The sequence below is a fragment of the Lonchura striata genome, chromosome 2, assembly GCF_050655825.1.
Source record: "Lonchura striata isolate lonStrDom1 chromosome 2, ASM5065582v1, whole genome shotgun sequence".
Classification (NCBI taxonomy): Eukaryota; Metazoa; Chordata; class Aves; order Passeriformes; family Estrildidae; genus Lonchura; species Lonchura striata.
This window is the reverse complement of record NC_140704.1, coordinates 33,435,139-33,443,285: the sequence shown is the minus strand read 5'-3', so window position 1 is coordinate 33,443,285 and position 8,147 is coordinate 33,435,139.

Sequence of the window (8,147 nt, the reverse complement as noted above, 5' to 3'; positions counted from 1 at the left end):
TAAATAATTAAAGAAGGATCAAATATTAACAATCAGATACATGCTAATTCTCCTCAAATCTGGGGAAACAAACACATTTTATTTTCTGTTCAATAAAAAATGAAATAAAATAAAATGCTTTCATTAGAAGGATTAAAAAAATAGGTAAAGTTCTTGAGTGTCATTTTTATTTTGCATGGAGTGAAAATTAAAATGTCCAGCTGCTCTCTAGTCCCTTTACAGGAACACATACAGCAATTTTAACAAGTATAAAAGGTTAGCAATTTCCTTTTGACAGTTTCTAAATTAAGCATTTTGGTTTAGTGTTTGTCAGGCAGTTTGTCAGAGGGAGGTGACTTCAAATGTAAAGTCTGATCCTGTTCCCATGAATGTCAACAACAAATTTGTACTGAACTTCAAGCAGGACAACATCCATCCCATTATTTCCTACATATTAGTGGTTCATTTTTTCCAGGCTGAAAATCTGAGCTTGCCCTCTCCCATCAAGCACAGTCAGCTGAACAAGGGCCTGATCCTGCTCACTGAAGAGACATGCTGCAAATAAAAGGTGAAATTCTGCTCCTGCTCCTTTCTGCTGCTGTGTTACATCTTCTCTAGTAGCATTCTACTCCAGGTTTGGTGGGATTTTCTGTAGAGGGCATTGCACAGCCAGAACCAGGCAAGGCAAGGAGCTATGTGGCCTTTCCTGCAATGTCAGACAGCCCCAGGAACTGCTCAGGGCCTCCAGAGTTAGGGTTCTTCTCAGAGGAGTTACTGCTTAAGCTCTGAGTTACAATTAAATCTGCAAGCGAATTATTTGCGACAGAAAGCTGCTCCCAGTCACAAACCTGTACAAACTGTCTTGTCTGCTGTGCAATTTAAATTGATGTTTAAATATTTCTCTACACATTATTCAATATCTCCATTTGATCAAAAATATTCTCCAATTTGAGCAAATTTACTTTTGGATATCACATTCCACAATTTTATCATTTTAAAGGTGTTAAAAATTCATAGATCGCCACATTATTCATCATGCAAGATTAATGCCAGCCTGACAGGTTTTGTAAAGATGTGGGTTTTTTTTTCTAAGTGCATATACCATATCTGTATGAGATGTACCATGGTTGTTGAATATTGATTATTCACATCTCCTTTCTTATTTCTGATGCTAAAGAGAGAATATTTGGGTGTGATTGTCAGGGTTAGCATGTCTCTGACCTACACATGTACTATTAATAATTTATGAGTTGATTTGAAATAGATCTCTGTGAAATGAGCTAGCAATAAGCAGGGCTGTCTAAGATGACAAAGATTCAGAATAGGCCAACTCATGTACATTAGCTTCCTGGTTTCAATCTGAAAACAAAATGAAACAAAACCTCACTGTACCTTACACAGTAGTTAGGGATCTATTATTTGAATACACAAAGCAATATCACTGCTCTGTATTAAAATTTATGGTTGAATGATGCAAACATTAGTCAAACTTTTTAAAGTATTACACTTTTTCAACTATATAACTATATCTACATGATGCATAAACGAGCAACACAAAGTATGGCAATCTGTTGGTCAAACCAATGAACAGGGCCAGCTCACAGACTCCTAATTCCATTTAAGAGTTGTCTCCCTGAATCCATAGAAGATAAAAATAACAAAGGTCAAGACCTGAAAGTGCAGCTGCTGCATTGACTTGAGGTTGCCAGCATCTAATGGGAGCTCTTCAAAGACTAACATTATGGGGCTTCCTACATTAAAAGCCTTCATTCTTTGCACTTTATCCCTTAATTTAGAAAGCATCCCTGCTTATGTCCACAGACTTACTGAAGATGCCCAGGTTGCATTTAAGGGGTGTTCTTAGGACCTGGAAAAGGCAGCCTGTCCCCTGACTGCAGGCACACCCTGAGGAGATGCCCCTGGCAGAGCTGCACCCTGCTGGAGCTACCCATGGAGAGGAAGGTGTCCCCTGGCAAGGGGCAGTGGGACCACAGAGTGTCCTGCTGGAGCAGGGCAGGGGCAGCCAGGACCTCCCAGCACCAGCTTAGGTGCAATGAGAGAGACAGCAAGTGAGACACAGCTAATAAACAACAGGGCTGACCACTGCTATTCAGAGGGCACTCATAGAAATTTCATCATAACACTGACTTCTGCCAGCTCCCCCAGAAGAAAGACTTCTTGTAAACCTCAGGCCTCATTGGCTAATGTTTGGGTCTCTATGTTTATGTCCTTCTTTTCTTGATAGCTGGGCTACATGTGTTTGTAGCACTGATGAGGAGTATTTCTGTTCTCCTTGTCAAATGAACTTTTGAGATCCTGAACCCTTAACTTGCATGGAAATATGTCATATAAAGTTGGTTTTTTTTTTATTTTTTTTTTTTTATTGTTATACAAAAATCTAGCTCATCTGAACAGGCAAGTTTGCTGTTATTTAAATAGCAAATAGCCAACAGTTAGGCATAGGGAAGCTAGTTAATACCTTGTTACAATTTTAAAATAAAGATGTTCAACCAAAGAAATTACACTGAGCTGCACAAGCTAGGGCAGCACAGAGCAGTGTGTCAGAGTCACGGGGATGTTTGCAGTGACACAGAGACAGTGAAATTGGATGACACCAGCTCTTCTTGGTGGGAGGGTTTTCACTGTCTGTCTCCTGGGAGTTTTGTTGCACATTCTTTGCAGAAACCTTTCCACCCAAAGTGGCAGCAAGCCTTTTGGAAATCTTATTAATATTCTTCCTCAGTGCTGTGAGGTATGCTGTAGACAGGAGATGATAGTTACCTTACCATGAGCAAGGGAAGAGCAGGGGACTAACATCAGCACTGACATAGTCCAGTAAAATTGCCTTGCTGGTATCTCAGAAAAAGAAATGATTCAGGAGGGAGAATTGACTCATAATCCCAAGCCCAGCCAGCGGCCAAAGCAGTTATTTATTATTTGTGGTATGGCACACCAAACACATTCTTCCCAGACAAATCGGAGGGCAAGGTCCTTGCCCTGAAGAACATACAATTTATGGAGCTGACCCTGCGAGATGCAGTGGGCCCTCCCGGGAAGAGCAGAGCAATTTCATCTCAGGATGATTTTGGCACATCTTGGGAGGTCTCACCTCTCTTGCTAACACAAATGATTCTTCTGACCCCAGAGGATGACTTCTGTAAATGAGGATAGTTTGGTTTTTAATCTGTGACTTGCGAGAAGTAAAATCTTTTATCTGGCTGTAGAGTTTCTGCATGTGCACAGTATTAATATCTGCAAAACTGAGAGGGAAGCTTGAACTTCTCAGGAGAGCTGCAAACCATCGTGCATTCAAATGGCAGAGTTCAGCATACATTTCTTAGCAGGCTCCAAAGCACCATTTTCTGGGGGGGAGATTTAGGCAGGGCAAAACCACATAAAAACAGGGAATGTGCAAGAGAGGTGACTCTCCTGCTGCTGACATCCCTGACACTATCCACAACCCTTGATGGGTCAGGAGAGCTTTAGCCAGGGGCCCCTTCCTATTCTCCCTGCTACAGCAGACAGAGAAACTGAGAACTGCCAGAGGAACCTTCTGTAGGAACAGCAATTTACTTTACAAAGCCAAATATTTAAGGTTTCTTTCTTGAGTTATTGCCACAGGGGAATTTGGGTCCTGCCTTCTAAGAAATTTCAGGGGGTGCTGAGGTTGATGGTTATGAATTAGTGCAAGCACATCACCACCACTGCCATGATCTGTCTCCCCAAATCATGTTTCACCAAATCTAACATTCAGATCTCTGCTTCCTTGTGTTGCACCCATAATAATACCAAGTACTCAGTTCTCAGACCAGCAACATTCCTTTTGTACTTCTAAGCCCTGAAGTAGCCCAGAATACTCTTCTTACAGGATGCAATGCATCAGGGAACATTCAGCTCATCAATCCAAAGCATCAATGAGTTGGCCATCTTCAGAAGGAAACATAAGCCTCATCTTTTTACAATGGCTCCAACATCATGCAGGAACAAGGAGGGACAAACTAAACCAAGGAATTTCCTAATGGCTCTCCTCTGTGGGAAATAGGAAAGATAACATTGTACTTCTGGCTTTTGGAAAGGACGAAAACCTCTCTTATTTACAGGCAGTGGCTTGCCCTGATAAATGTGTTGTAGGAAGCCACTGTGATTAGTAAGGAACAAAGTGGGAGGGAAGAGCCAGTCAAGCTCCAGGAACAGCACAATGCCCTGTCCTTGGCACAGTCTTCATCTCCTGCTCAGAAGTCATTGTCACTTTCTACAAACAATACAGAATTAAGGATAAACTTGCAGAGCCTTCAGGTGAAGTCTCTGTTACTACTCCAAGAAAAAAATCTGGTCAGAAAGCAAAATATGAACCTTAAAAGATTCTGCTTGGATTTAATCAAATGGGTTGTTGTATAAAATTATATTTACCCATAGTGCTCGCATGTCATGTCAGTTTTTGAGAATTGTTTTTACTTATGAAAGGTCATTCATACACCCCACCAGCTAAATAAACTCACATGGAGAGGAGGTCTGCTGAAATTAGCTGTACAGGCAACACAGCTTTGGAAAAGGAAGTTTGCAGTGCTTACTTAGACCAATGGTCTTTACTCATACTAGCAGTTCCAAATTGTTTTAACAACTAGTGTCATGGATGGATGAGTAGAGACTGAAATATCTGGCAAAAATCAGTCTTTCCTATACTTTTTAGTCAACATCAGATCTGCTTCCTGCAGTCCAGTTCCAGTGATAACACCATCTAATATCAACAAGACCGCAGAACTTCTGCAAGTGTCCCTCAGAGAAAATCCTGTCAGTCCTGCTTATTTAACCAAGCTAAGCAGGGTACCTTAATTACCTCTCTCTTTTCACTTCCTGTTTTTTTAATTAGTGAGAAGAGCGAGTAACTCTCTTTTTCCAAAATAGATATGAATCTCTGTTATGAATGCTGCAACCCAAAAGATAATTAGCCCAAAATTTACAAATGCAATAGATGCCAGAGGGAGTTTGGTTTCTGAGTGTCAGAGTGCACAGTGCTGGGAAGCAAAAGCAAATCCCTTTCACATGTCTCAAGTCAAACATCAAAAACTGGGACCCCTCTGCTACCTCTTTGGAGTGCTTTGTTCTGACAGCTGGGGGTTCTCCTTTTCAGAAGGGCGTGGCACTTCATCCCTCCCAGCAGGTAATGCAGTGGAGCCCAGCAGCTGGAGGAACACTGTTCCTCCCTCATCTGAGAAAGAGGTCTTGTACATTATTGTGGTCACCTTACTGTTCCTCAGTTTCCCCAGCTGTAAAAAAGTAGATCCTGTTTATTGTAAGGCCGAATTAATTCCTCATCACAAAAGACTCTGAGACTCTGGACAGGAAAAGTTTATCATAAACACAGACAAATTATTAACTTCCTATATCCAGCCCATGATGCATGGACTCTGGTGCCAAGGTGGATGTTGACTTCCCAGCAAAACTCAAACCATTCAGAAGCCAAACTTGCTTTCAGACTTCTTTTTGTGTGTGACCAAATTGGCAGCATTTTTATGGACAGACACTCATATCCCACCTCCTCTCCCAATGTCTCAGATCATTAGAAGCAGCAACAGTCTTGAGCCTTTTAGAGAACTGGAAATAGTAATAAAAAATATTAATATAAACAGCACTTAGAGGACATTTCTTGCCAAAAATTAAGAAGCTATCTTATATAAAGAGGTTATTCTTCCAACAAAGTTATTTCTTGGGGCTACAAAAATGTCCCAAGGTGGACATTCATATGGTTACTTTTCTGTCCTAGGACCAGGTCTCCCAAGGCTCTTGCACATCAGGTGAGTGATGGGCTTCTTCAGGGAGTGAGCCAGAGTAACTAAATTTGTTTAGCAATCAAACTCCTTATGTCAGTATTAGCTTCTAAGAAAACCTATCCCTGCACTTTTAGTGCCTCAGTCTCATAGTTCAACACACAAAGCTCTCAAATGACCATCAAAAGTAAAAAGTGGTGTGCAGACACAAATGGGAACACAGGAATGCTGAACATTGTGGGTGAACTCCTGGCCCACACTGAGGGTTCTAATTAAAGCCCAATTTCTTAAGATGAGTTCTGGTCCAGACCAAGTTCTATGTTATGGCCTGACAGCCATTGCATTCAAGAAAAACTAAGAACTGGGTCAAACCAGCAGGTCCTGGGACTCTGAATCTGCTCTTGGATAGAGGCTGCCAGCAAATGCTGAAAGTAGACTGCAGGGGCAAGACAGAAATAGGGTGCTGCCTCTCTCCTAGGAGACCTGCCCAGCTTTCAGCCCTACACTGGCTGTTTTTATCCACACACAGGGATAAAAACACAAGCCCAAAATGTATCAAAAACCAACCAACTCCAAAAAAAAAATAGTGTCCAGAAATGCAAAGCTGCTAAAATTCCTCATCCAGGTGTAAGTGGGGAGTGTTATGGAAAACTCAGGGCTGCAGTTTCAAGTTTTTAACACCCTCATCTGCCCCAGGCTTTTAAAAGTCTTGGCCACCTATGGCTGCTGACTGCCTTTTCCTTGCAGAAACCTTTTAAGAATGTATTGCTTATATAGGAAATAAAACAGAATCAAGATTTCTGACACTTGGCTCAGAAGAGCGACTTCAGAAAAATCACAAGTACTCTCTTTCTGAAGCATGAGATACTGCTCTTTTGAAACTGTTTTCATTAACTGTGAAATAACAGGAAATAAGAACTTATGAGAGGTCTTAGAAACTGGAAATAAGTGGCATTTTGAAAGCATGAACATGAAAAGGGAAAGAATAGACTTTGTAGTCCACTTTATCATCAGTATTATTGATCCTGTAGGACAAAGGAAATGGCTTTAAACAAAAAGAAGGTGGGTTAAGATTAGATATCAGGACAATATTCTTTATTGTGAGGTTGGTGAAACACTGGAACAGGTTGCCCAGAGAAGCTGTTGACAACTCATCTGTGAGAGTTTTCAAGGCCAGGTTGGAAGTGGCTCTAAGCAACCTGGTCTAGTGGGAGGTGTCCCTACCCATGGCAGGGGGTTTGGAACTTTAATGACCCTTCCAAGCCAACCCATTCTATGAGCCTATGAAGACCCATGACTTAACATAAGTACACCAAAAATAGGAAATAAATCCAGAAGTACTCCTAAATATTGTCTTTCAGAAACAAACAAACAAAAAATCACTTTATTTGAAAATGACTGTTTTAAGATGTTCTCTATTTTAAAGCAAACATTTTTCTGTTTACAGGAAAAAAATTTACTACAGCATATTCAAAAAGGCTACCTATTTCTTCCAACAAAAATGTCATTATTAATCTCAACATCATTCAGAAACCAGAATTTTTTAACCCCCACACAAGCAGCACAAAGTTTTTACCATTGAGCTCAACTGAATCAGTGCTTGATACATCTTACCCACTTCTACTGTGAATTTTTCATTTAGTATTTGCACAAAAACTAAATCAGTCCTCTAGTATTGTTCTAGTAACAAAATATCTGAAGAAAATATATGTTTGTTCAGAAGGCCTAATTACGGGGCTTTTTTTCTGTATAATTTTTTCCTTGCTTTCTGAATAGCCATCAAAAGAGTAAAAATAGTGCAAGAACCTGACAAAATCTTAATCTCATCTGATGACTGTTTTCTTATCTACAAGCCAAAAAAAGAAAAATAAGAAAAAAGAAAAAGAAAAATAAGAAAAGAAACAGATACCAGAAGTAATTTTGCAAACATTCAAAATCATGAGTATCACAGGAAAGTTCTACCACTAACACATATTCACATATTTTAAATATAACCATGGGAAGAAATCAGAGAACGTGAGAACGTGCAAATACTTGTAATTACTGTATCCATTTAAACTTGAAAATGCTTTTTTATTGCAGTTTGAAATAATTCTAAACTTAGACATATGCTGGCATGTTTAACATGGAAATTAGATGTGTCTGATCAACATTTTAACAAGAGGAACATTTGGACAAAACCTATAACTGCAGCAGTACCTGGGTGGTTTGCTGCTCCTGATCACCAGAGAAGCAAAGATAAACTGATTGAGACAATAGTTGAGTTGGCTGTAGTGTCATAAATAATAAATTATTCCTTACCTTTTGGAAAATATGAGATAGTTGACATGTGTCAAGATTTTTTAAGGAGACAGTAAGACAAAATACATTTTTTGAAGGAGAACAATCCAATTGCAATCT